Below are 25,914 nucleotides of genomic sequence, written 5' to 3' on the forward strand. Positions count from 1 at the left end.
TCTGACTTTTAGAAATCCTCCATCTTGCAGATGGAGGATTCCCCCAATAGGGTTAGGATTGTGACCCCCTCCCCTTGGGAGGAGGCACAAAGAGGGTGTACCCACCCTCAGGGCTAGTAGCCATTGGCTACTAACCCCCCAGACCTAAACACGCCCTTAAATTTAGTATTTAAGGGCTACCCTGAACCCTAGAAAATTAGATTCCTGCAACTACAAGAAGAAGGACTGCCTAGCTGAAAACCCCTGCAGAGGAAGACCAGAAGACGACAACTGCCTTGGCTCCAGAAACTCACCGGCCTGTCTCCTGCCTCCCAAAGATCCTGCTCCAGCGACGCCTTCCAAAGGGACCAGCGACCTCGACATCCTCTGAGGACTGCCCCTGCTTCGAAAAGACAAGAAACTCCCGAGGACAGCGGACCTGCTCCAAGAAAAGCTGCAACTTTGTTTCCAGCAGCTTTAAAGAACCCTGCAAGCTCCCCGCAAGAAGCGTGAGACTTGCAACACTGCACCCGGCGACCCCGACTCGGCTGGTGGCGATCCAAAACCTCAGGAGGGACCCCAGGACTACTCTAAGACTGTGAGTACAAAAGCCTGTCCCCCCTGAGCCCCCACAGCGCCGCCTGCAGAGGGAATCCCGAGGCTTCCCCTGACCGCGACTCTTTGAATCCTAAGTCCCGACACCTGGGAGAGACCCTGCACCCGCAGCCCCCAGGACCTGAAGGACCGGACTTTCACTGGAGAAGTGACCCCCAGGAGTCCCTCTCCCTTGACCAAGTGGAGGTTTCCCCGAGGAACCCCCCCCTTGCCTGCCTGCAGCGCTGAAGAGATCCCTAGATCTCCCATTGACTTCCATTACAAACCCGACGCTTGTTTCTACACTGCACCCGGCCGCCCCCGCGCTGCTGAGGGTGAAATTTCTGTGTGGGCTTGTGTCCCCCCCGGTGCCCTACAAAACCCCCCTGGTCTGCCCTCCGAAGACGCGGGTACTTACCTGCAAGCAGACCGGAACCGGGGCACCCCCTTCTCTCCATTCTAGCCTATGTGTTTTGGGCACCACTTTGAACTCTGCACCTGACCGGCCCTGAGCTGCTGGTGTGGTGACTTTGGGGTTGCTCTGAACCCCCAACGGTGGGCTACCTTGGACCAAGAACTAAGCCCTGTAAGTGTCTTACTTACCTGGTTAACCTAACAAATACTTACCTCCCCTAGGAACTGTGAAAATTGCACTGTGTCCACTTTTAAAACAGCTATTTGTGAATAACTTGAAAAGTATACATGCAATTTTGATGATTTGAAGTTCCTAAAGTACTTACCTGCAATACCTTTCGAATGAGATATTACATGTAGAATTTGAACCTGTGGTTCTTAAAATAAACTAAGAAAAGATATTTTTCTATATAAAAACCTATTGGCTGGATTTGTCTCTGAGTGTGTGTACCTCATTTATTGTCTATGTGTATGTACAACAAATGCTTAACACTACTCCTTGGATAAGCCTACTGCTCGACCACACTACCACAAAATAGAGCATTGGTATTATCTCTTTTTACCACTATTTTACCTCTAAGGGGAACCCTTGGACTCTGTGCATGCTATTCCTTACTTTGAAATAGCACATACAGAGCCAACTTCCTACAGATACTGAATGGTAGCAATGTACTGTTTTGCTTTGACTCCTGAAGTGAATGTCCTCCTCACTGCTTGACGCCGCTCCATGATATCCATTTTTGCCGGGTGCTGGGACACATTTATAGCCTGGTGTTGTGCCTGGATCACTGACCCTTTGCAAGCAAAGCTGGCAGACCTCCTTTTGTTTGTTTTGTCATTAGCCAGTAAGGCTTTGCAGTAGGCACAATAAAAGGTTATTTGTGAGCTCTTTCGGCCTTTCTGTGTTTGCTGGATCAGCTGTCCTTGTTTAAAGCATCTGTTGTGCTGAGGTTTATTAAAGGTTTGACATACTTATTCCACCTTAAACTGTTGCCACAATGGGACTTTTAGTCTTGACATTCCTCGTCTGTATGCCTTTTAAATCTATGCATAGCTGCTTGCTTCATCTCCTGACTTTGAAGACACTTCCTCATTGCAATTACATCAATTACATCAGCTTGTCACATGAGTGAATTTCAGGCACTTTCAGTGCAACTTCCCTACACCACTGTTTTCCAGACAAACTGGTACAGAGGGCTTTTTGTGGCTTTTAATGGAGAAACAAAAGGGAAGGCTGTGCTGAAGGGGACCCTGTAAAGGTTGATAATCCTCTCCATCACTATCTGCTGTGGTCGGGTCAAGAAGAAGCTCCCAGCAGGCGTGAGAGTCCATTCTGCTGGTGGGGTCAGGTGTCTATTCTTGATATGTGCAAGGCTTCAATGTGGGTGTTGATGCATGCGCTCACACAGCGCTACTGCCTTGAAAGCCAGGTCTGATTGGAAGGACAATACGCTTACTCAGTTCTGAAAGACTTTTTGGTCAGAACACACTCCACAGACCCGTCACCTTGGAAAGTTACTGGTTTGGTATCTAATTTAAGGTGAGGTATTTGCAATTAGAAGTATCCATCAGAAGAACAAGTTACTTTCGGTAATGCTGTTGGTGGATACTCTGCAGGAAATTTACTTACTGCCCACCACCTGTGCATTTTGTGGTTTTACCTCTTTTTAATATCTAAAATGGCCCCAAGTTAATACTCAGCACACTTTTTCTTTCATGCTCCATGTCTGAGGGCATGGAAAGGGAAAAGAGGAAACTGAAATCAGCACCTTTCTTTTTCTTCATTTGTTTATAACTACTAGTAAAAGTGAAGGAACAACTATAGTATTTCCTGTTTCGTTGACCATGGTCATTTTATTTCTGAGAGTCTTTATCATATTTTGCCTAGTCCACTCTAGCTTATTTTACTGTGCTTGCTTATCTTGCTGTGCTCATCCCCAGTCTGTTTTTTACTTCAGTGTGAGACATTTGACATACTGTGTATACGGTCGCTGGGGTTTAGTTTGAATCATTGTTATCTCCTGAAGGATAGGTGCTCACATATCAGGCTGCGAGCAGCGGATAGCATAGCATGATCTACCTGATGCCTATTAGGTTTGTAACCAAGCAGTTCAGTCATAGTAGATGTCACCCAGAGCTTTCTAATTGCAAATCTTAGTTATCAACATCTCTTAACCTAAAACGTCCCTTTTCTATTACCCTAAGCCAGGAATAGGAAACCCGCTAATGTCCAATCAATAATTTAGCAACCAAGTCCTGCACCATGATTTCTAATTTGATCCTGTAATCGTGACCTAGTCTTAAAAAAAAAAAAAGAAGATGGACTCCAGTGCCTTAGATGGGATCAATAACTAGGCCTGGGCGGCGTTCGCAGAGATCTGTGAGTTCCACAAGCTGTGGGTGTTTTTTAGATGAAAAATCAGTGCAAACTGCACCACGCGCAGCCCAAGAGGGCACTGCTTCTTTTCTGCCGCTCAAGTAGATTTTCTTCTCGAGTGGCAACTTCTTCAACACAAACGTAAAATTCTAAATGTGGGCAGTAGCTACCATCCGCTACCACCCTCATTGAGAAATCTCGCTGGGGAGGTGGTGGTTTTCTTCGACACCATGAGTGGAGCGGAGTTCACCTCCCACCCTCATCAATAACATGGCTAAATCATCCACAGTGGCATGGATGTAATCAAACCTGACAAAAAAAAAAGAATATTGCCCACATTTCAAAGGGCTGGTTGGATGAAGCCTGTGCATCCAGTATCTCTCTATGACTGATATTAACAAATATAAATCAGAACTGCCTAGTGTCTAAATTTCTGTGACCTAGAAATATCAGTCCAAAAGAGGAAGTGGTATGTTTTATTATTTCGGAATGAAATTTCCCTCCATTGAGCCCTGGAATGCCGGTGAGAGCATTGCAACAGCAATTCCCTTGATATCTGAAACTCTGCCGGTTCTGTGATACCCTAAACCTCAGATTATTACATGATTAGCAGTTTACATAATCCTTGAGGTTCAAGTGAATATCTATGAACTAGCCCAGTTGTAGCAGCACTGTGTACCTGGCAGCAGGTATCAACTCTTCATTTTCCACAGTTCACCGTTAAGGATCCTTGATCTTCAAGAGAGTCATTTAGATTTGTAATGATTTTTCTTTTCCTCAGGGCTAGTTGAGTTTTGTGAGTGGAAAAGCTGATAGAGATCAAGTCCTTCCTCGTTTTCTCACTAAGCTTACTCTGAAGGTTGAACATAGCTAATAGTTCTTCATCTTTTGGCTCTGTTAATGGCTATCATCTTGCTAAAATAAAGAAAAAACAAAAATGATGGTTTAAATGTTTGAATTAATCTCAGCCACTGGTGATTACATGGGTCTGCATCCCAGTCGGTGCACTGCAGATTGGGTCCTGTGGTGTAGTGAGGACAGACCAAAATATGGACAGCCTTAAGTGTGACCAGTTTACTAGACTTTATATTAGCAGAAATGCACACATCTGTCTTATATTAACCAGTTTGTTGGCTGATTCACCCTTGAATAACACTGCCACTTCTTCATCCAGAGTGATGGAAAACACTTAGGGCCATATGTATCAAAGGTTTTTACCCATTCAGTGTCTGAGAAAATGTTTTCATACATACGGCCCTTAGTATCTCTAAATAAAAATAAATTTGAACTACCAATATTGTTCATGGCTGTATTGAATCAAGTCACACCTTGAGTGCATTTAAAGTAAATTATGTAATACTGGTAATTCCTTCAATACAAGCGAGTTACCAAAATAGTAGAAATGGTTCCGAATACTAATCATAATAATTAACCATGAGTGCTCTTTCTAGAAATCAGTTGAAGGATCCCTAACTTCACAGAATCATAGATGTTAAGGCCATGGGAAATTTCAGTAGTAGCTCTGCCTCTACAGTCCCTAGAATTCCATCACCTGAATGGATATTTTAAAGGACACAGTGGCATCTTTGACTACGGAATGTTACATTTTCAAATAGAAAACATTATGCTTTTAATATTTTGGCTTGATTCTTCATGCACCAATTTCTACAACGGCTGCTCTGCTTATACCCATATCATTCAAGCAGAGATGGTATTTCTTGGGTTTTGATCACAGTGGGTCTTTTGGCTATTAAATTGTAATTTGGGAATACCATGACGTTTTCTTCATCATTTGCACACTGACACATGCGTGAAGTGGGCTGGCATTATTTAGCAAATGCAATCACTATGCAACACATGCACTTTTACTATAACTCCATGAGTTAGCTTATGAGTTACAGAGATATCAGCAAGGGTTACTGTGTAGGCAACGTTATTTTGGGGGAAAATAACGCTTACCTCCTGCATCACTGCCCACTTAAACAACTGATGACCATTTTACAGTAGCTATACTAAGCTCTTTTTAATCCCACTTTAAAAAAAAAATAGTTTTATGGCGTAGGACAGTGCAGACCCTCTCTGAAATTTCTGCTGCTCCTGGCCAATGAAAAAGTTGTTTTTTATGTAGGGTCTTTTTTAAAGTCTGCTGTACGTGCCCATAGATTTATACCGTTTTAGCCATTGTATTTATTGCCTTATTGCATATGTTTTGATTGTACATTTCTGATGTTAAGCTTTTTATTGCATGTTCTCCCTATGCACTTTTATAGATGTTAAATACATCCAAATAAAGCTATTGATTGGCCACGGACCTTTATTGTTTTTTTGTTCTGAAGTTTTTATTCATTTTCAGTAAGGCACCAAAGTTGGTACAAAGCGCAATCTTATAGCCCTCGATGTGTAATTGACCTTTTTTCTCTACAGTTGTACAGTGGTACATAGAAAAATTGAGTTAAAGTGGAAAAAAAAAACAAGCATATTGGAGGTTTGTATATTAGGTTCCTTGTGGGTATATTTTAGATGAGATAATTTCTTAATAAACATTGTCCCAATTAAGTGGTATGACTTTAGTTGACTAGGTTAGATCAAGTGGTCTTGCGGGCAAGTGTTTTTGACATAATCTTGTAAATCACTTTGTACCTAGAAACAGAACTAAGAAGTAAGGAACAGAGATGAAAGAAGATGGAAAATGGATAGGTTTAGGAGTAGTAATAAAGTTGAGTTTGTGGAATCGACGTCACATTTCTTTTTTAACCTATCTGGCCAGATCTGACTTTGTTACGTAGGTGTGGGCTATCTATTTGACTTCTAAGGATACTTTGCTGAATTGAACCCCAGTCCCAGGCTGCCCTACATCAGGAGAGGGTGGAGTAAGCTTCCCACACCACAGCAAGCACTGTACATGCGGAGACTTCTTCTGCTGCAAGGGATTCTTAGTGGATTCCTGCTAGGGGGGACTTCCAGTCGCAGGATACCCTTCAACAGGAGAAGGTTGGAGGAAGATGACTAAACCACTGTAAGCACTATCAAGCGTGGATTCTTCTCCCACTTCACGGGATATTTTGCAGATTGTTCCCTTAGAGAGACTTGCAGTCCCAGAGTACGTGCAACAGAAGAGGAGTAAAGGAAGCTGCCCACACCATCGGCAAGTCCTATTAAGCGCAGACCCTTCTCCCGCTGCCTGGGACTCCCCCAAGCAAAGCCCGGGGCAAGGGGAGGCCTGTCTTCATCTGTCATCTACCCTACGAGGCCAGGCCGAAGTGCCCTTGTAGTTTTTCACCCCATTTCATCTTTCAGCTATGGTATTCCTGTTAACCAGCAAGATCATAGCTGCCAAGTTTATACATTGCTTATGTGTGGCATTATGGTGGCTTCAATGTACTTATGAGTGACATTCTATTGCTAAATGACTGACATTTCGACTGACACTTTCTCACAAGTAAAACCAAGCATTGGGGCTTGCAACAGAATGCCACGCCACCCGGGACCACACGCACTATTATCTAATCACCCCAGAAAACTCTGGGTAATAGCTTGCTTAATCTCCACAAGGGCCCCAACAGAGTTTGGATGCCTAGCTTCACTCTGGGGGTGCCCAGGAGTGGGCACCACACAGGGAAAAGCCAGGAGGGGCTCCATAGCGGTATGCGTACAGCACCTTGAGACCCTAACGGGTGAGTAGTGCGCTATACAAGTGCAAAGATTACAGTTTACTGCGTCCCTGTGGCGTGGGATGAGCCCTGGCGCGCGACCTGGCCAAGAGCGGGCCTGTTTGCGCTTGCCAGAGCTTTGAAGAGACTAGGCAAGGCCACCCCGTTTGGTCTTGCTCCTTGGTTAAAACATTTTTATCCCTTGTTTCCTGATTGATTAAGTGTTCATGGGGGAGCACAAGACAGGTTCAGGTAAAGGGGATATTGTAAAAAAACGCTCAGGTGAGTTCAACTATTACATCCTATCTTTCCTCTGTAATGGATACGATAAACGCAGAAATTGATCTAGTTGAAGATCAAATTGTTAGAGTACAATGGAAGTCAGTTGGGGCGCGGGTTGCCAAGGTAAAAAATAATAATGAATTCAGAAGAGCCCCATTCACAGCAGGCCCCTGAAAATACTGAGGCAGTAATGAAGCCCTTAGTCCGAGAGGAGTAGATAATCCGTGTGTGGTTGCAGGGACCAAGCTGATGTTATTGATGTTATTGAGGTGGGCGGTATGAACACTACGACAGCTAAAAGAAAAAGGGAGGGGACTCAGGAATGTTCTAAAGGGAAGAAAAGGAGGGCTGTAACACCGCAGCAATCTATCTTTGAGAAGGGGAACTGTGAAGCGAAGCATGCTTTGGACACAAGTGGGGTGGGTCTAGCTCCCTGTTTGAAAAAGGGTGTACAGATTGTTTTTAAGTAGTTTGGATACTAAGTTGAAACTGTTTTATGAAAATATCTGTGGCCGTCTACAGAGAATTGAGGCAAAATTTGAGGTTAGTGGTGCTCCAGCACAACAACCTAAGAAGGGGAATGCATTAGTTGTGTCATCTGGTAATAGTGTGTCTATCCCCCCTAACATTGAGGTAGGAAAAAGTGGAAGTCAAAGGGTATGCAAAATTTCTGTGCTGAATGGTAACTGTTCAGGGAATAGTGGTATGGTTTCAAAGGAGTCAGAGGGCAGAGTCTTGGGTTTGGTAGATAGTAGACCAAAAAACCATTTACACCTGCTCCGGCCTGTACCCCATATATTATAGTGCTAAGAAATATGCCTTCCTTGCCTGCAGGGAAGGATGAACAGGTTTAGATGTGAAAATAAAGTTGATTCATTGGTTAAGAAAAAATTATAAATTTCAATTACCTTGGCATCCCTTTTGATACCCCCTAACATGGGCTCATTTATTGAAAACCGGGAAAACTCACTTACAAGGTGCCATGGAAGCAATTCTTCATTTTTCAGCCAGGTTAGGAGCCAACCTGATAAAAGAATTGCCACTTTTATATAAAAACAAATGTGTATTGGTTGGGCTCTATGGTGCAGAGGTGTGGGATCATATAAAACATAGTTGTCCCCAAGTGGTGGAAAATCGCTTGATTTGTTGTATTTTGCAAATCCCTCCACCACAGCCTCTTTTATTGTTCATTAGGAGCTTAGCTTGGACTTCTTGGAGGATATGGCTCATATTGGCCCTATACTATTATGGTTGAGGATCTGGCTAACACCCGAACTTGCGTTTACAAGATCTGTTGTGGCAGATTGTTTAACCCTGGATAGAATGGAAAGGATTCCTCAGTTGAAGTATATAAAACAATCATTAAATAAAACAGAGTTGGATGATTTGGTTACAAACCCTGCTTTAGTTACCCCAGCCTTTAGAGAAAGAACAAAAATACTCTTTAGGGAGCATCGCAAGACCAGAGACTGGTAACAGTGGTGAATATGCAGACGGTGAGAGATTATCTAGATCTGGGTCCTTCCAAGGAGGTAGAGGAATATTTGGTTTTCTTTGAAAATCCCTAGCACAGGTTTTTTTTTTTAACCTAGATTTAGGCTAAATATAGCGCACTTTATATGTGATTTTCCCACTACAGGAACTTGATTTAAAACACTGCTGATTTGTCCTTGTGATAACTGCACATCTCCGAGCACTTTGCATTTTATTCTGTTTTGCCCGTTGTTTGAAAATCCACATGGGGGTTCATACTACCATACTTGAGAAGGACAAACATAAGACACCACAAGAGTGCACTTACTTGTCTCCAACGGATGGAAACAATAGAAGTTGGAATGGGCATTGTAAATTTTATAAGGACTGCGCGGGCCATTAGAAGGAGATATGATGGTTAATTATATATTCCTCCTTTGTCTGTAAATAGATTTGAGACAATGAAATGTCATTTTAAAATTGTGTTTTATGTTTTAATTAATGACTGTTTATTTGGTGGGTTATTTCTATTTTAAATTATGTGTGCTTTTTCTATTGGATGCTTTTATGGTCAGAAGTGACCGAATAAAGTTTTATTGACTTGAATCTTGACTTGAAATAACACATATAAATCATGGGCAACCATTGAGTGAGCTATGGGAAACATAGATAAAATGATTCAGTTAGCTGAAAGACACCTCTCTCTCATAGTTGATAGTCTCAAACATCCTTTAAGATCTGGCTCTAGCAATTTGTTGGTTCCAATTGTTGGGGCTCAATGTTGTTGCTTTGGATCAGCTCCCATTAACACCTCAAACACGAAAAATAGTCCTTTTTCTTCTGCGACGACTTTTCTTCCCACCGTTAGTTCCAGTGGTTGGGGCTTTAAAATTGTTGCTTTGGATCAGCCCCATTAACACCTCAAAGACCAAAAATAGTCTTTTCCTCCTGTGACGATTTTGCTCCCCACCGTTAGTTCACCACCTACAAATTGCAAAAAAACGGGGTACGCAGACAAGGTCATTTGGTGTTGTTTTGGATCAGTCTGCAATTGTTCTGAGGCACCTTGTTTGTTCATAGAGTGGGTTGGGTGGGACTTATAAAAAAAAGTGATTTGAGGGTGACAGTATAATCATTACATTTGCTAACCTGTTTGTTGCAGGATAATTGATCCAGTCATCTTATTTGGGTCTTGCACAGCATTGTGCTATCAAGGTCTTACCACTGGGCTATTTTTACAGGGAGTTATCTATGAGGCCTGTTGCCCCCATATATATCCCCACACCTGGGCATTCTAGCTTTATGTCGTCCTGTGTTTCCACTGCCAGTCATTCAGGTCGAGCCTAGGCAGCGCTTGCGTTGTTGCTTAGCGACCTGTTGTTATATACTTTGTGGACTTCAACTCCACCCATTTGTTTCATTTGTCTATTTCTGCATCCTTTAAAAATCCTTGCTTTCAAGTGGTTGATTTTGTTTTCTTTGTCCCTCCTTTTCATTGGTTGTTCACTTCCATGGAGCACTGCAGAAGTACTTGTAGTATTCCACTTGTCCCATTATAGTGACTGGAGAAGGGACTACTTTTTCCTTTGGCCAACAGCATTGGACACAATGGTTTGATTTTTTTTTCCCAGATCCGTCCTCAGAAGCGCTTGTGTTTTCACAGATTCCTGTGCTCCGACTGCTCTTCAGTAAACAGGGCTATAAATCAGGTTCTTATCGCATCACATTTGCTTGGGATTCAAAGACCGAGATCAGCTGTTTTCAGAGGGCGTCTCATTCAAAATTGCTTTTTTTAATTAACACTACTCAGCACTTATTCATGCAACAAAAGGGTGCAGATGCACATGAGCGGATAGTGAACAAATAAACACTGTAAGTAGCAGGGTACCATGCACCTGTGTGTCCATCAAAATTATTTCCTTGTTATTAATGTTATTGTCAACTCTTCGCAGGGGCAGTGCAGTCTGCATGTGTCTTTTATCCCATGCAGTCATTTTGTTGCTGTTTTTATTTTTATTTTTAGAAGTATGCCTTCTCTCAATCAGTCTGGGTTTTCCTGCCATCCCTAATTTATGGCGATCACAGGAAACAAAGCTTTTCAAAATAATTAGCATACACAGGCTTGTTATTGTGCTTAAGATAAATACATTAAAAGAAATGTCAAGCACAGTGCTTTTTTCGAAAAATGAAAAAAGACATTTAAATGCGCACACACTCGACATTATCTCTAGAAAACAATTATTTTTCAAACGCTTCCTAATGCATGTGTACGTGCTTTGGAAACTTATCTAGTTATTTTTCTAAAGTACACACACGCTTCTCAAAGCATTTGGAAAAAGATTTGTCTCTATTGGAAATGTAGTGTGTGAACTTGTTTATCTTTGGCAAAAGTGTGTGCTCTTTAGAAAAATAACTAAATAAGTTTCCAAAGTGCTACACACGCTTCCTGAAAGGTTTTGACAAAAAAGATTTGTTTTATAGTGATAATGTGTGTGTTAAAAATGTTTTATTTACACGTTAACAAAGGGCAGTTTTCGGGACCTAGATAGTTGCCCAGCATGTCTCCTAGGGCTGAGTTTGTAGTGTGTACTGTTATCTGAAGCCGGGTCATTCGTCGGGTTATTTCAAACAAGCCTCTTCAAGAGGACATCTGGTTTCCTTACAAGCCTCTTGTTTACATTCCCAAGGCCCAGCTGTTTCATACAATGGTTCACAGGATAAGACCTGAAAATACAAGATCTTGCCTGAAGCGTCATGTGAACTTGTTTTGGCTTTTCGACTAAAATGTGAATATTTGCTGGCATCTTTACTTTTATAAACACACTGTATTTTTCATTCTTTTTCTTTGTCTCGTTTTTTTGATGAATGTTGTCACAGTCCATCATGTTGTGTTTTAGTTTGCCTGAGTCAGTGTTGTGTGAATCTCTCTTTGTACCAGTGATGCAGTTTTGGTGTGTGTGATGCTGTGTATCTTGTGTAGCACTTTGTACATGTTTCGGTGACACTGGTTAAGTCAAGTGCACAAGCGCTTTGACGTGTTGTAAGTATTGTGGGCTTTTAACCACGGAGATGTCACGCCCATCACTTTAACTCGTTCATGGGCTTGCCTTTCAAAAATCACTTAATGTCATTGGTAAATGCTTTACGTTTGTCCCGCCTTGAGGCTGTTTTTATCACACCTTGCAGACTGCCCCTGTTAGACGGACTATTACTGATATACTTCAGCTCAGAGAAGTATTGCTTTTGTGTCTCCCCTGCGTTCTGCATGGCGACCATGGCACTCACACTGAATAGGCACAGCAGCGTGAAATTGAACTGCAGTATCTGAGCACTGGTCACATTGCTCACAGTTAGCAAATCAGAATAATTTCTTTTGGCTCTCCTCTTAAAACACTTGAAATTGGTAAATGCATTACTAAACAGAATTCCTCAAAGGGAAAGTGACTCTCCCGGGATAGCAAGAGAGTTGATTCTACCATATTCACTGCACTTGGGGAAACTTGTCCCATAATGCTTTGCAAGCATTCTTTTTCAAAACATGTTTGCTCTTAACTCAGCCTGTGGTGGTCCCAGGACAATGGGACCACCACCAAAATGTTCACAACAACACACTCTTTCTGTCTACATCATCTTTGAGTCCCCACACTAGGTTAGTGGGGGACCCCAAAATATTAATCCCTCCCTCTAGTCAGTGTCTGTTTAATCTTTATCCTGGCTGGAACGTTTGTTTTACAGCAGAGAGTAGGTTGTGTGTTAAGGGCCTTCTTTTTAATTACATTGATAAAGGCCTGTTATCTCTGTATATGTATAATGTACTATGCCATCTAGGGGCTAAATATGTGGTTGCACTGAATTATTTTCTGCCATTTTTAGGGTCGAGCGCAAAGCGCTCTGTCCCTGGTGTAATCTCTCTGTGGGCTTTTAACAGTCCAGCCAAAAGCAGTTGCCAAAGCCAGTAGGCCCCAAAGGCGAAACCTATTGGCTTTGCCAATGCTTGTCTTTTTTAATGTGGTGAGTGCATCAATGATCGACAGGACGGGTTTATTATATCCACTGAAGCTGCTGCCATTTCTTACCATTTTCAATGAGCCTGATTCGAGGCTGTCTGATAAATTTATGGTTGTGCAAACTGTCTTACCCTCGAGCCCCACTTACATCATCTTCCACTGGTAAATTGGTTATGTTGTTGACATCAAATATTACTGGGCTTGCAGCTAAATTAAGGCTGAAGAGCTGGATTGACTCAATCAGCTCCTATGACATTGTTTTGTTGCTCGAGACATGGGCCATGGGTGAGGTATTTTGTGATGGTTTTATTTTATTTTCTGTCTCCACCTCTCGTCCTGTGGTTGGGTTTGCCCCTACAGGTTTATCAGTTTGGTTCAAAACAGCAGTTGATTGTACGACAATGCCTATCCCGACAAACAGTGGATTAATCCAAGTACTTCATGTGAATTTGTCCTTTAATAGTAGGATTGTCAACTTTTACACTGACAATTTTTCTACTACGGACAACCCTAATTGTGAGTTTCTTTTTTATTTCTTCGGTGAACTGAATTATACATTTGCTAATAAAGGCATGGATTTGAATATAATGCTTGCAGGCGACTTTAATGCAAAACCTGCCTTCTGATTGTAACCTTAGTGGAACAGATGTTCAAGGTTGTTTTCATGGTAGGTCCTACATGTGCTATTGATCGTAGGGGCACTCTGCTATACCCTTATTTGTTGAAGTTCAATCTTTGTAATTATGTTGTGCAGGTTCCCCCAGGTGTCTTTCGATGGCTACTTACAAGGGGGGGGGGGGCATACATCAATGATTGACTAAATATTTACCTCTAGGAACCTTTTGAACTGACTTGTAGATGGGAGACTGTTTGCTTGAGTATAATCAGTGATCATAATCCACTCATTACCGTTGTGTGCCCGATGTTAAAATTCAGAAAATTGCTGTTGTGGTATTAACACTAGCACAGGGGACAATGGGCATAGGTTAGTATGTAGGACTGCTAATTTGAGAGACCTCCAGTGAAAACTTTAGAATTTATCATCTTGATCTGGTAACTAATTGTCTCACACAGGATCTAGGTATAGCTAGTGGCGTTGAGTGTTTTATTGAGATGTGGCACACCATTAGAGCCCTTTTACTGAAACCAGAAGCACACTAATATGAATCATCAACCATGGTTTGATAAGGCAAGTAGGCAAGTCAATAAATGCCCACCTAGTGTGACAATTGATGTTTGTAGAAGGAAATACAGGAGGGCTGTTATGTAAAAGGACATTTCATTTGCAGGACGAGCTTGGAATCAATTGGTTACTTCTTGTAGGACAAGAAATGCAGGACTTTTTAGGCACGCCCTTAATGATATGTTTTTTAGTATTCATAGCTATTGCGTGTGTGCCAATATCATCCCAGTAGACTGGGTGTCCCATTTTACTAAGATTTACTGCCTGTCTCCTTCAGACAATGATGTCATAGAGTTACAATGCCTATGTCCCAGTTGCCATTGATCTCTCTGGAGGAGGTGGCGGCTGAGGCTATTTGCGCTAGCCCTTGTAGGAAAGTACCATCTTGCCTGGCATGTTACCCCCATATTTCACTGTACACATGTTGTTTTAGTTGTATGTGTCACTGGGACCCTGCCAGCCAGGGCCCCAGTGCTCATAAGTGTGCCCTGTATGTGTTCCCTGTGTGATGACTAACTGTCTCACTGAGGCTCTGCTAACCAGAACCTCAGTGGTTATGCTCTCTCATTTCTTTCCAAATTGTCACTAACAGGCTAGTGACCAATTTCACCAATTTACATTGGCATACTGGAACACCCTTATAATTCCCTAGTATATGGTACTAAGGTACCCAGGGTATTGGGGTTCCAGGAGATCCCTATGGGCTGCAGCATTTCTTTTGCCACCCATAGGGAGCTCTGACAATTCTTACACAGGCCTGCCATTGCAGCCTGAGTGAAATAACGTCCATGTTATTTCACAGCCATTTACCACTGCACTTAAGTAACTTATAAGTCACCTATATGTCTAACCTTTACCTGGTAAAGGTTGGGTGCTAAGTTACTTAGTGTGTGGGCACCCTGGCACTAGCCAAGGTGCCCCCACATTGTTCAGGGCAAATTCCCCGGACTTTGTGAGTGCGGGGACACCATTACACGCGTGCACTATACATATGTCACGACATATGTATAGCATCACAATGGTAACTCCGAACATGGCCATGTAACATGTCTAAGATCATGGAATTGTCACCCCAATGCCATCCTGGCATTGGGGAGACAATTCCATGATCCCCCGAGTCTCTAGCACAGACCCGGGTACTGCCAAACTACCTTTCCCGGGGTTTCACTGCAGCTGCTGCTGCTGCCAACCCCTCAGACAGGTTTCTGCCCTCCTGGGGTCCAGCCAGGCTTGGCCCAGGAAGGCAGAACAAAGGACTTCCTCGGAGGGAGGGTGTTACACCCTCTCCCTTTGGAAAAAGGTGTCAGGGCTGGGGAGGAGTAGCCTCCCCCAGCCTCTGGAAATGCTTTGATGGGCACAGATGGTGCCCAGCTCTGCATAAGCCAGTCTACACCGGTTCAGGGATCCCCCAGCCCTGCTCTGGCGCGAAACTGGACAAAGGAAAGGGGAGTGACCACTCCCCTGACCTCCCCTGGGAGGTGCCCAGAGCTCCTCCAGTGTGTTCCAGACCTCTGCCGTCTTGGAAACAGAGGTGCTGCTGGCACACTGGACTGCTCTGAGTGGCCAGTGCCAGCAGGTGACGTCAGAGACTCTTTCTGATAGGCTCTTACCTGTGTTGCTAGCCTATCCTCCTTCCTAAGTAGCCAAACCTCCTTTTCTGGCTATTTAGGGTCTCTGCTTTGGGGAATTCTTTAGATAACGAATGCAAGAGCTCATCAGACTTCCTCTGCATCTCTCTCTTCACCTTCTGCCAAGGAATCGACCGCTGACTGCTCTGGACGCCTGCAAAACTGCAACAAAATAGCAAAGACGACTACTGCAACCTTGTATCGCTGATCCAGCCGCCTTCTCGACTGCTTTCCTGGTGGTGCATGCTGTGGGGGTAGTCTGCCTCCTCTCTGCACTAGAAGCTCCGAAGAAATCTCCTGTAGGTCGACGGAATCCTCCCCCTGCAACCGCAGGCACCAAAAGACTGCATCACCGGTCCTCTGGGTCCCCTCTCAGCACGACGAGCGTGGTCCCTGGAACTCAGCAACTCTGTCCAAGTGACTCCCACAGTCCAGTGACTCTTCAGTCCAAGTTTGGTGGAGGTAAGTTCTTGCCTCCCCACGCTAGACTGCATTGCTGGGTACTGCGTGATTTGCAGCTGCTCCGGCTCCTGTGCACTCTTCCAGGATTTCCTTTGTGCACAGCCAAGCCTGGGTCCCCGACACTCTAACCTGCAGTGCACGACCTCCTGAGTTGTCCTCCGGCGTCGTGGGACCTTCTTTCGTGACTTCGGGTGAGCTCCGGTTCACTCTTCTTCGTAGTGCCTGTTCCAGCACTTCTGCGGGTGCTGCTTGCTTCTGAGTGGGCTCCTTGTCTTGCTGGACGCCCCCTCTGTCTCCTCACGCAATTGGTGACATCCTGGTCCCTCCTGGGCCACAGCAGCATCCAAAAACCCTAACCGCGACCCTTGCAGCTAGCAAGGCTTGTTTGCGGTCTTTCTGCACGGAAACACCTCTGCAAGCTTCTTCACGACGTGGGACATCCATCCTCCAAAGGGGAAGTTCCTAGTCCTCTTCGTTCTTGCAGAATCCACAGCTTCTACCATCCAGTAGCAGCTTCTTTGCACCCTCAGCTGGCATTTCTTGGGCATCTGCCCCCTCACGACTTGAGTGTGACTCTTGGACTTGGTCCCCTTGTTCCACAGGTACTCTCGTCTGGAAATCCATCGTTGTTGCATTGCTTGTGTTGGTCTTCCTTGCAGAATTCCCCTATCACAACTTCTGTGCTCTCTGGGTAACTTAGGTGCACTTTGCACCCACTTTTAAGGGTCTTGGGGTGGGCTATTGTTCTAACCCTCACTATTTTCCTACAGTCCCAGCGACCCTCTACAAGGTCACATAGGTTTGGGGTCCATTCGTGGTTCGCATTCCACTTCTAGAGTATATGGTTTGTGTTGCCCCTGTACCTATGTGCTCTCATTGCAATCTATTGTGACTGTACATTGCTTGCATTGCTTTCTATTGCTATTACTGCATATGTTTGGTATTGTGTACATATATCTTGTGTAGATTTGCTATCCTCATACTGAGGGTACTCACTGAGATACTTTTGGCATATTATCATAAAAATAAAGTACCTTTATTTTTAGTATATCTGTGTATTGTGTTTTCTTATGATATTGTGCATATGACAGCAGTGGTATAGTAGGAGCTTTACACGTCTCCTAGTTCAGCCTGAGCTGCTCGGCTAAGCTACCTTTTCTAGCAGCCTAAGCTGCTAGAAACACCTGTTCTACACTAATAAGGGATAACTGGACCTGGTGCAGAGTGTAAGTACCCCTTGGTACCACTACAAACCAGGTTAGCCTCCTACAGCCCTGCCAACAAAGCTCCTAGTTCAGTATGGGTGCCCATAGGTCCCTATAAACTTGGTGTATCTGTGGCCACCTCTAATTGCCAACTATACCAATCTAGCTTGCAAGACCGGCTTCCAGGATCTTGGCATTCAGTCATCATTGTTCCTGTTTTAAAAAAAGGGAATTGTATGACTCCCAGTTGATATAGGCCTATATCCCTATTAAATTCCACTGTGAAAGTCATAGGTAAGTTTATTCTTAACATATTAACATCTTACAATCTCTCAAAAGCAGTAGGGATTTAGGTCTGGTTTAGGTACATTGGAACAGTACCTTAACCTGCATCTCGAGAAGTATATGATTGCCAAATGCAGTCCCATTTGTCTAGCCTATATGGATCTCCTACTGAACAGGCCCCAGTGCATGTACTCTGACCCCTCAAAAGTTCATATGCAATAGGCGGATCCCAGATGGGTATATTAACTTACCTCTAAGTCCCTAGTTTATGGTACAAAATGTACAGGCCAGGAAAATTAAAGGTCACTAGTAGACTACAGCACTTATTTTATCATGATACGATGAGAAGGTGGAAAATATGGCTCTATGTCTGCAAATGCAGCCTAGCCTGGCCGCTTTTAAACTGCCAACTCTGCATAGCAAAATAAGCCCTTTTGACTAATCAAATCCTTCCTCTTTAGTTTACCTTTCACCCATAGGAATGCCTTAGAAGTGTGCAAGTAAGAGTGCTAAATGTTAAAACTAGCATTGGCTTATGTGAGAGCAATTGGCTTTGTCAGTGTTTTGTTTAGCCATGTTGTACAGTATTGTTGTTGATGTGCAGCATGTCTCAAAAGTAAAGAAAAAAAAGTACTATGATTGGGTCAGTGTATCAGCTTAATTTCTTTACTTTTAGCAGCTGTGCTACTGTACAACCTGCTAAACCACATAGACAAAGCCAAGAGCTCTCGCATAGATGAAATGCTTTTTTAATGACAGGTGAGTAGAGAGTTAAAACTACCAAGCATTGATCAATGCATTAGGTTTTGCCTATGTGAATAATATTTTTTTGTTGTTGTAAGATATGGCTTGGTTGTGCAATTTAAAAATAATGCAGGGAGTGTTAATTAATGTTACCAATATTGCTTGGGCCATTACTTTATATGTCTTAAAATGCAGAACTTGGCAAAGTGCGATCCCAAAGCTGTGAGGCGCGAAGGGATGAGGGTGAGCTTCTCACAGTTTTAGAAGCCATACCAAGTGGGTGTTTAGGATGAGATGAGGGCAACAGTGTGTTATCATAGTCAACCACTCGCAGCTAGAGAACGTTATCCCATATGCAAAAGTTTTACAGAATTTCAGGTGGATAACAGAGCATTGCCAGACAGCAGTAAAGGGGCACTGTTTCCTTTTCTAATACGTTTTCGGCGTTTGTACTTTGGAAACTGCTGTGCAGCTGATCTGTGGGTAAGCACTCTATTTATACTGTGGTTTAGATATGTTTCACTTTTCACACGTGCATGTGAAACATAATGTCTTCACTTCTCCCTTTATGGGTGCTACTTGCAAGTCTACATGTTGAACCACTGTATTTGTTCAGGTATGTAAAGTATAAACCTTGAACTTCTGCAGACTCCAGCAGCATTGTGGCCATGCTGAAAACGACATTGAGCTGCTTGCGCTGTGATGTACAGAACACTGCTACAGACACATCTACATGTTTGCTTCTGTATATTTCTTGGGAAGAGGTCGGGGGTGAGAGATGAAATGGACAGCGGGGTGATAAACAAAACAAATGGTAATTAATTGGGGGGGGGTAGGCCAGTTTTAACCCCTCGACAGCCAGGGACGTAACGGTTACGACCTTGGCTGCGGTGCTGAGGCGCCAAGGACGTAACCATTACGTCCTGGTACCGGCTCATGGGGGGGGCGCCAATTTCACGCAAGGGGAGCGACCCCTTAGGCAAGGATCGCTCCCCTGAGGGGGGCAAATTTATTTTAGGCCATTTCTGCTCCCCTTGGGGACAGATCAGCCTATTTCTATTAGGCCGATCTGCCCCCAGGGGAGGGCGGCAGAAACCACTTAGGCACCAGGGATTGGTGTGTGTGTATATCTTTGTGTTTTGTTTGGGGGGGGGGCAGCCCCTTGGGCAAGGGGTGCTCCCGGGGGGGGGGAGTGGGGCGGTCACATTACTGCTTTCCATTTCTGCCCCTTGGGGGCAGATTGGCCTATTTTTGGAAGGCCCATCTGCCCCCAAGAGACCTGGGAAGATTTTTTTTTTCCAAAATAAGAGGGTGGGGGTATGGCCATACCCCAAATAAATAGGGCCAAAGTTGTTCTGCCCACCAGATGGGGCAATTACCCCCGATACACACCTGGGGGTGAGGGGGGCAGAAAGTCTACTAGATGCCAGGGAATTGAAAAAAAAAAGAAAATAGTAGTGTGGTGGCTACTAACCAGTATGGGCCTGGTTATGCCCCCACCCCAACTGAAGAGGGTAACAGTCTTTCAGCTCTCCCCCGCACACTAAAACATCTTATCCCACGGCAAGCAAGAGCACATTTGATTATTTTGGGTTTTGCTTTTACATTTGGGCCATGATAGCTTGGATAACTCTCAAAATCGTCCCACTTGGAATGGTGAGGGCTGCACTTTGGGACGCCGCCATGTAGAAAAATCCACAAGACCTAGATACATCTCAAAACTAAACATCTGGGTGATTCCAGGGTGGTGTGTTTCACATGTACCCGCACCATTTTTTGTACCCACAATGCCCTGCAAACCTCCAACTTTGCTGGAAATCACACATTTTCCCCACATTTTTGTGATGGAACCTTTTGGAATCTGCTGGAATCCACAAAATTCCTACCACCCAGCATTGTCTCATCTATACCAATAAAAATTCTGCTGCACTTGTCAGACTAAAAATGTTTTTTTTCAACCTGCCCTTTTGGACCCGCTTTGGTTCCCCCTAAATTTCGCCATGTTTTTGTCTCTTCCCTGTCACAGGCACTTGGCCCACCTACACAGGTAAGGTATCATTTTTACCGGGACACTGAGGGGAATGTTGGGTGGTAGGAAACTTGTCCCGCTGCGGTGATCCCACACAGAAATGTGGGAAAAATTAGTTTTTTGTTTTTTTTTCTTAAATTTGAGGCTAGCTGAGGATTCAGGGTAAGAAAACACTGGGGGATCCACGCAAGTCACACCTCCCTGGACTCCCTCAGGTGTCTAGTTTTCAGAAACATCTGGGTTTGGTAGGTTTCCCTAGAAGGCTGCTGAGCCCAGGACCAAAAACGCAGGTGCCCCCCCTCCCGCCACAAAAACAGGTAGATTTGTATTTGGTCATCTTTAAGTGTCCAGATAGTGTTTTGGGGCATTTCCTTTCGCGGGCACTAGGCCTACCCACACAAGTGAGGTACCATTTTTATCGGGTGACTTGAGGGAACACTGGGTAGAAGCAAATTTGTGGCTCCTCTCAGATTCCAGAACTTTCTGTCACTGAAATGTGAGGGGAAAAAATGTTTTTTGGGCCAAATTTTTGAGGTTTGCAAAGGATTCTGGGTAACAGAACCCGGTGAGAGCCCTACAATTCACTCCATCTTGGATTCCCCTAGGTGTCTAGTTTTCGAAAATGCGCAGGTTTAGTAGATTTCCCTAGGTGCCGGCTGAGCTAGAGGCCAAAATCTACAGCTAGGCACTTTGCAAAAAACACGTCAGATTGCAATGTAAAAATGTGATGTGTCCATGTTGCGTTTCCTGTCACAAGCATTAGGCCTACCCATGCAAGTAAGGTACCATTTTTATCGGGAGACTTGGGGGAACACAGAATAGCAAAACAGGTGTTATTGCTCCTTGTGTTTCTCTAAAATTTTTCCTTCCAAATGTAAGACAGTGTGTAAAAAAGACATCTATTTGATAAATGCCCTGTAATTCACATCCTAGTATGGGCACCCCGGAATTCAGAGATGTGCAAATAACCACTGCTTCTCAACACCTTATCTTGTGCCCATTTTGGAAATACAAAGGCATTTTTTATACCTATTTTTCACTCTTTATATTTCAGCAAAAGAATTGCTGTTTACCCGGTATAGGATGAAAACCCATTGCAAGGTGCAGCTCATTTATTGACTCTGGCTACCTAGGGATCTTGATGAACCTACAAGCCCTATGTACCCCGCAACCAGAACAGTCCATCAGACGTAACTGTATATTGCTTTCAAAAATCTGACATCGCAGGAAAAAGTTACAGAGTAAAAGGTGGAGAAAATGGCTGTTTTTTTACCTCAATTTCATTTTTTTTTTATTTCAGCTGTTATTTTCTGCAGGAAAACCTGTAGGAACTACACAAAGTACCCCATGCTGAAATCAGAACTTTGTGTACTTTTCAGAAATGTTTAGCTTTTTGGGATCCAGCATTGGTTTCACCACCATTTCTGTCACTAACTGGAAGGAGGCTGAAAGCGCAACAAATTGTAAAAATGGGGTATGTCCCACTAAAATGCCAAAATTGGTTTGAAAAATGTGTTTTTCTGATTCAAGTCTCCCTGTTCCTGAAATCTGCAAAGTTGGTGATTTTAACACCGCAAACCATTTGTTGGTGCCATAGTCAGGGAAAAAACCACAAGCCTTCTTCTGCAGCCCTTTTTTCCAATTTTTTTTTTTAAACAAAATTTTAGCTGTGGGTAACCCACAAAGTCTGGGTACCTCTAGAATCCATAGGATGTTGGAAAAAAATTACGCAAATGTGGCGTGGGTAGCTTTTGTGGACAAAACATTATGAGGGCCTAAGCGCAAACTGCTCCAAATAGCCAAAAAAGGCTTGGCATCTGAGAGGGAAAAGGCCTGGCAGCGAAGGGGTTAAGATGTTTTTTGTTTAAAAGAGAATTTGCAAGCACAAGCCCTGTGCAGGCCAACCCTAAAACAAGAAAACAAACAACTTCCATTTTCACTAGGACTCTGTGTTTAACAAGTGTAAACATACAAACAAAGAAAGGAAAGAAATGGGGGGGGGAATCGTCTGTGTTCCACAAACAGACATTTCCTCATGCGGCGTGAACAGCATTTCAACAGTCCGGTTAAGTGAATGGAAATCAGGCGAGGCGGGATTATGTACTACTCTTTGATTAAAAGGTCTTTATGAAAATTGACTGACGAGACATTAACAAGCTCCTCGATCAATCAGAAGAGCTAGCGAGGAAATGGGGCCAGAGAACTGCAGGATTTCAGTTTAATAAGTGGTTCAAACGTCTTTGCTTCACTGTTTAACAATCCTCTTGATTATTTTGAGAATGTGTGCACATTAGCTAATAGCCTTCACTAAACATGATGCAAATGGACCTATTTAGGGCCGCTTGGTACTGACAGAAATGAATGGTAATTGTATTACAGCAAATTTCTGTAAGGCAGAAATGAGGTATACAATTATAAAACTGTTATATACACAAGCAGAAGCATTATGACAGAAGAAATGCGATTGGCTTTCCATAAAAGCCCAGGTGACCCAAAACTGTCACTTAGCAGACACCAGCCTCACTGGTACAGTGCCAAACCAAACTGCCAAGTGCCTTGGGCAGGGTGAATTTATTCCTTTATAAGAGGACACTACTTCCATATTACCTGAATGGCGCTTGCAATCTCAACAACCAAACTCGAGCCTCGTAGATAAGATGGGAAGCAAGTCCATTCTGTAAATGGTAAATCACGGTCATAATGAGCAATGCAAAAACACTACTTGCAGCATGTGTATGCCAGTAGAAAAAGTAGGCATATATATGGAGAGCAAACATTGCTTATAACTTTAATTGGTAGCATGAAATACCTAGTCCGAAGCAAATCTAGAAAATATACATATTCAAGTTCACCGCCAGCCAAAATGGGGATGCTCAGTCAGGGATTGTCTATATATAAAGGCAGCAAACACAAGGAAGGGACGAATAAACACAGCGGTCTCAAATGACGAAAATTCCAGTCAACCTAAACACTACACTGTAGACCGCCTCACCTGTCCTACCATTGCGGGGTTCATAGCAGATATGCACAGGATACAGCAAAGGCTCTCAAAACCATCTGATAAACGTGTGCTCCCATAGCTGCGTATTTAAACCTGATGCAGGGCCCCCCATGGTCCCATAGTACAGCGTTGCGACAACCTCAGCATTAAAGGGTGCATGTACTTTCGGGGAGGGGTGTCTCAGATCGACTTCCTGAGCCGCCATAATGAAACAGGCATAAAGTACCAGAGAGCAATTACATGATTGCTCTTTTAAGAAACAAAATCTTATAAACAAACAATAAAACAAATATAAAAAATGAACCGCTGGGGAGCTAGGTTCGAGTCGCGACGGTGGTTCGCAATCACGCTTGAAATGCGTGGTAACACAAAAGTTTAAATCAAAGGGAGAAACAGGAAAACATGCCGGCGACAAGAACACTTCAAATGCGCGCTGGGCGGGGAGAGATTAGGTAAACTTAAACAAAAAACACAGTGTAAACGAAGAAGTTCCACCTACCAGAGCGAATGAAAACAGTACTTGAGCCACGGGACACTGATGTGAGCAAACACATGAAGATCAAGCACTGGCAAATACAGGAAATAGTGCTACAGCCAATAGAAGATGAAAAGTAAGTGGCAAGCACAAGAACCAATGAAAAACAAGAGGGCGGTGTAGTGTAGCCATTTTTTTATGTAGCTTTTGCGTGTTTGCTGACAGTATTAGGCCTCTGTGCACTCTGTCCTAGATGCATTTTATTTAGCCTCGCACTGTTATTTTTCAATAACCAGTTTTACGGTCTTGTTTTATTTTCTTCTATCACACTGTTTAGTTTACTTCAGCACTGGAGTTCTCAAACAATACATTCTTGCTCGCTCTGTGCTTCAGTCAAGGATACAGTCTGGTGCATTGTCGATAGACGTGGTAGAAGTTTAGTCTTTAGGGTTCGAAGAAAGTACACATTCTTACGTAGGGACGTTTCTTAGAACACCGGCGTGTTAGTTATAAAAACACTTCCTAGTCCTGGTACACGTGAGAGGGAGATTCCGACCAGGGAACCACAACTAGACGCTGACTGCCCTGTTGCAGATGCTGATCCCGATCACAGGCCTTTGCTCAGGTATGAGGGTTGATGTCCTCCTGAGGGAACCTGAAAGGCAGGCTTAGAGCTTAACATGCTGTGCTCAAAATAGAACTTAGAAGAGAGAACGTAATCTAGTAGCACTATGATAGCGTTATTCTTATGTTTCACTCTCCTCATTACTGTTTCAATCCTACTGTGTTATATGGCTCTGGTTATTGCGGCTCACGCCTTGTTATTTAAAATGCCATTGTTTTATTAAACCAATCTTTAAAACTCAAACTGCCTTTGTCATTTATATATGAGACCACACTGTGTATGTGAGAACTGGTTGGGATCTGAGTGACCACGACTTCCCTGGGAAGCACTAAGATGTCATGCGCTCGGCTGCCCAATTGTCTCTTCCTTTTGGGAGAGATGAGGCACTGCTAGTTAGCCGGAGCTCAACCCGGATTTGGGGTGACAAGGGTCCTTCGCCGTGGGTTAGACTTAGTCCCCCACACTGTGAACGATCCTGCCACCCAAAAATCCAGTAGTCTCATTAGGATAATGAGAGCCTACGCGACAGCGGATGTAAGCCCCTTTTAAAATTTATATTAAAAACAATAAATTTCGCAAGCGCAGTGCAGGCAGAACCTATAAACGGCTGACATAGCTTTCTGAAATCCAATTCAGACTTCAGTATATTATAATGAACCAGTGTTGTACAATTCTCCAATATTATTTTGATAGCTTCAATATTGAAATTCCATTTATATAGCACTCACTAGCCCTGACAAGACCATTATTTAGGAATTCAAGAATGAATGCCCTCCATCCTCACTGTTTCACATTAGAGGAATGAATGAATGTACTGACAATCTCACATCAAAAATGTGTTCTGTTCAGAGCGTTGGAATGGCAAATTGTGGTATAGAAAAATACTTATAGTAGTATCAACAAAACTCTCACAGTGACATGAATCTACCAGAGCATGTTACCCCTATAAAATACATAAGCTGGAGTTCTTATCCTAGCTGCCTGCTCCAGTTTGTAATGGCGAACCTTTCTTTGACAGTACCCTGAAGAACTGCAGTTATTTCTTAAGCTCTCATGGGCATTTCTAGGCCCAGAACGCTTTGCACAGATAATTAAGTGGCAATTTGTCTTCACAACAAAAGGCAAAAGCAGACTCAGCTGCAGCTTTCCTCTTTATTCCTGAAACAGTGGCACAGGAATATGTAGGTGCATGAAATAATCATCTGGTTTAAAGTTTATTTTTCTTCTCAGCTCACCCCTTACTAAGGCTCTGCCTTGACTGGATTGTAACAAGCATTAGCAAAGCCAGTAGGTTTCACCTATGCAAAATCTATTGCCTTTGTTATTGTGTTTTTTTTTTTATATGGTGCACAGCAGGCGACCTGTTGTGCAACATGGCTTTAGGTTAGCAAACGTTAGCAAAGCCAGTAGGTCTTGCTTATGCAAGCTCTATTGGCTTTGTCAATGTTTCTTAGCCATGTTGCAACATGACTGAAAACAAAGAAAAACAACTGTATGACAC

General features: G+C 43.4%; 1 protein-coding gene and 1 long non-coding RNA gene across 4 annotated transcripts in view; one reads left to right on the top strand and one right to left on the bottom strand.

Annotated features, from left to right (window-relative positions):
* Positions 1–23,884, bottom strand: part of LOC138250227 (uncharacterized) — a 155,759-nt gene extending 131,875 nt beyond the window's left edge. For both annotated transcript variants that reach the window (XR_011194912.1, XR_011194913.1), the window contains exon 1: positions 23,813–23,884. This is a non-coding gene — a long non-coding RNA (uncharacterized lncRNA). The remainder of the gene's footprint in view (positions 1–23,812) is intronic.
* The window catches only part of APOO (apolipoprotein O), a 769,977-nt gene that overhangs the window by 318,612 nt on the left and 425,451 nt on the right, over positions 1–25,914 (top strand). The window lies entirely within an intron of this gene.

The sequence above is a fragment of the Pleurodeles waltl genome, chromosome 8 (genome assembly GCF_031143425.1).
Source record: "Pleurodeles waltl isolate 20211129_DDA chromosome 8, aPleWal1.hap1.20221129, whole genome shotgun sequence".
In the NCBI taxonomy this organism is placed as follows: Eukaryota; Metazoa; Chordata; class Amphibia; order Caudata; family Salamandridae; genus Pleurodeles; species Pleurodeles waltl.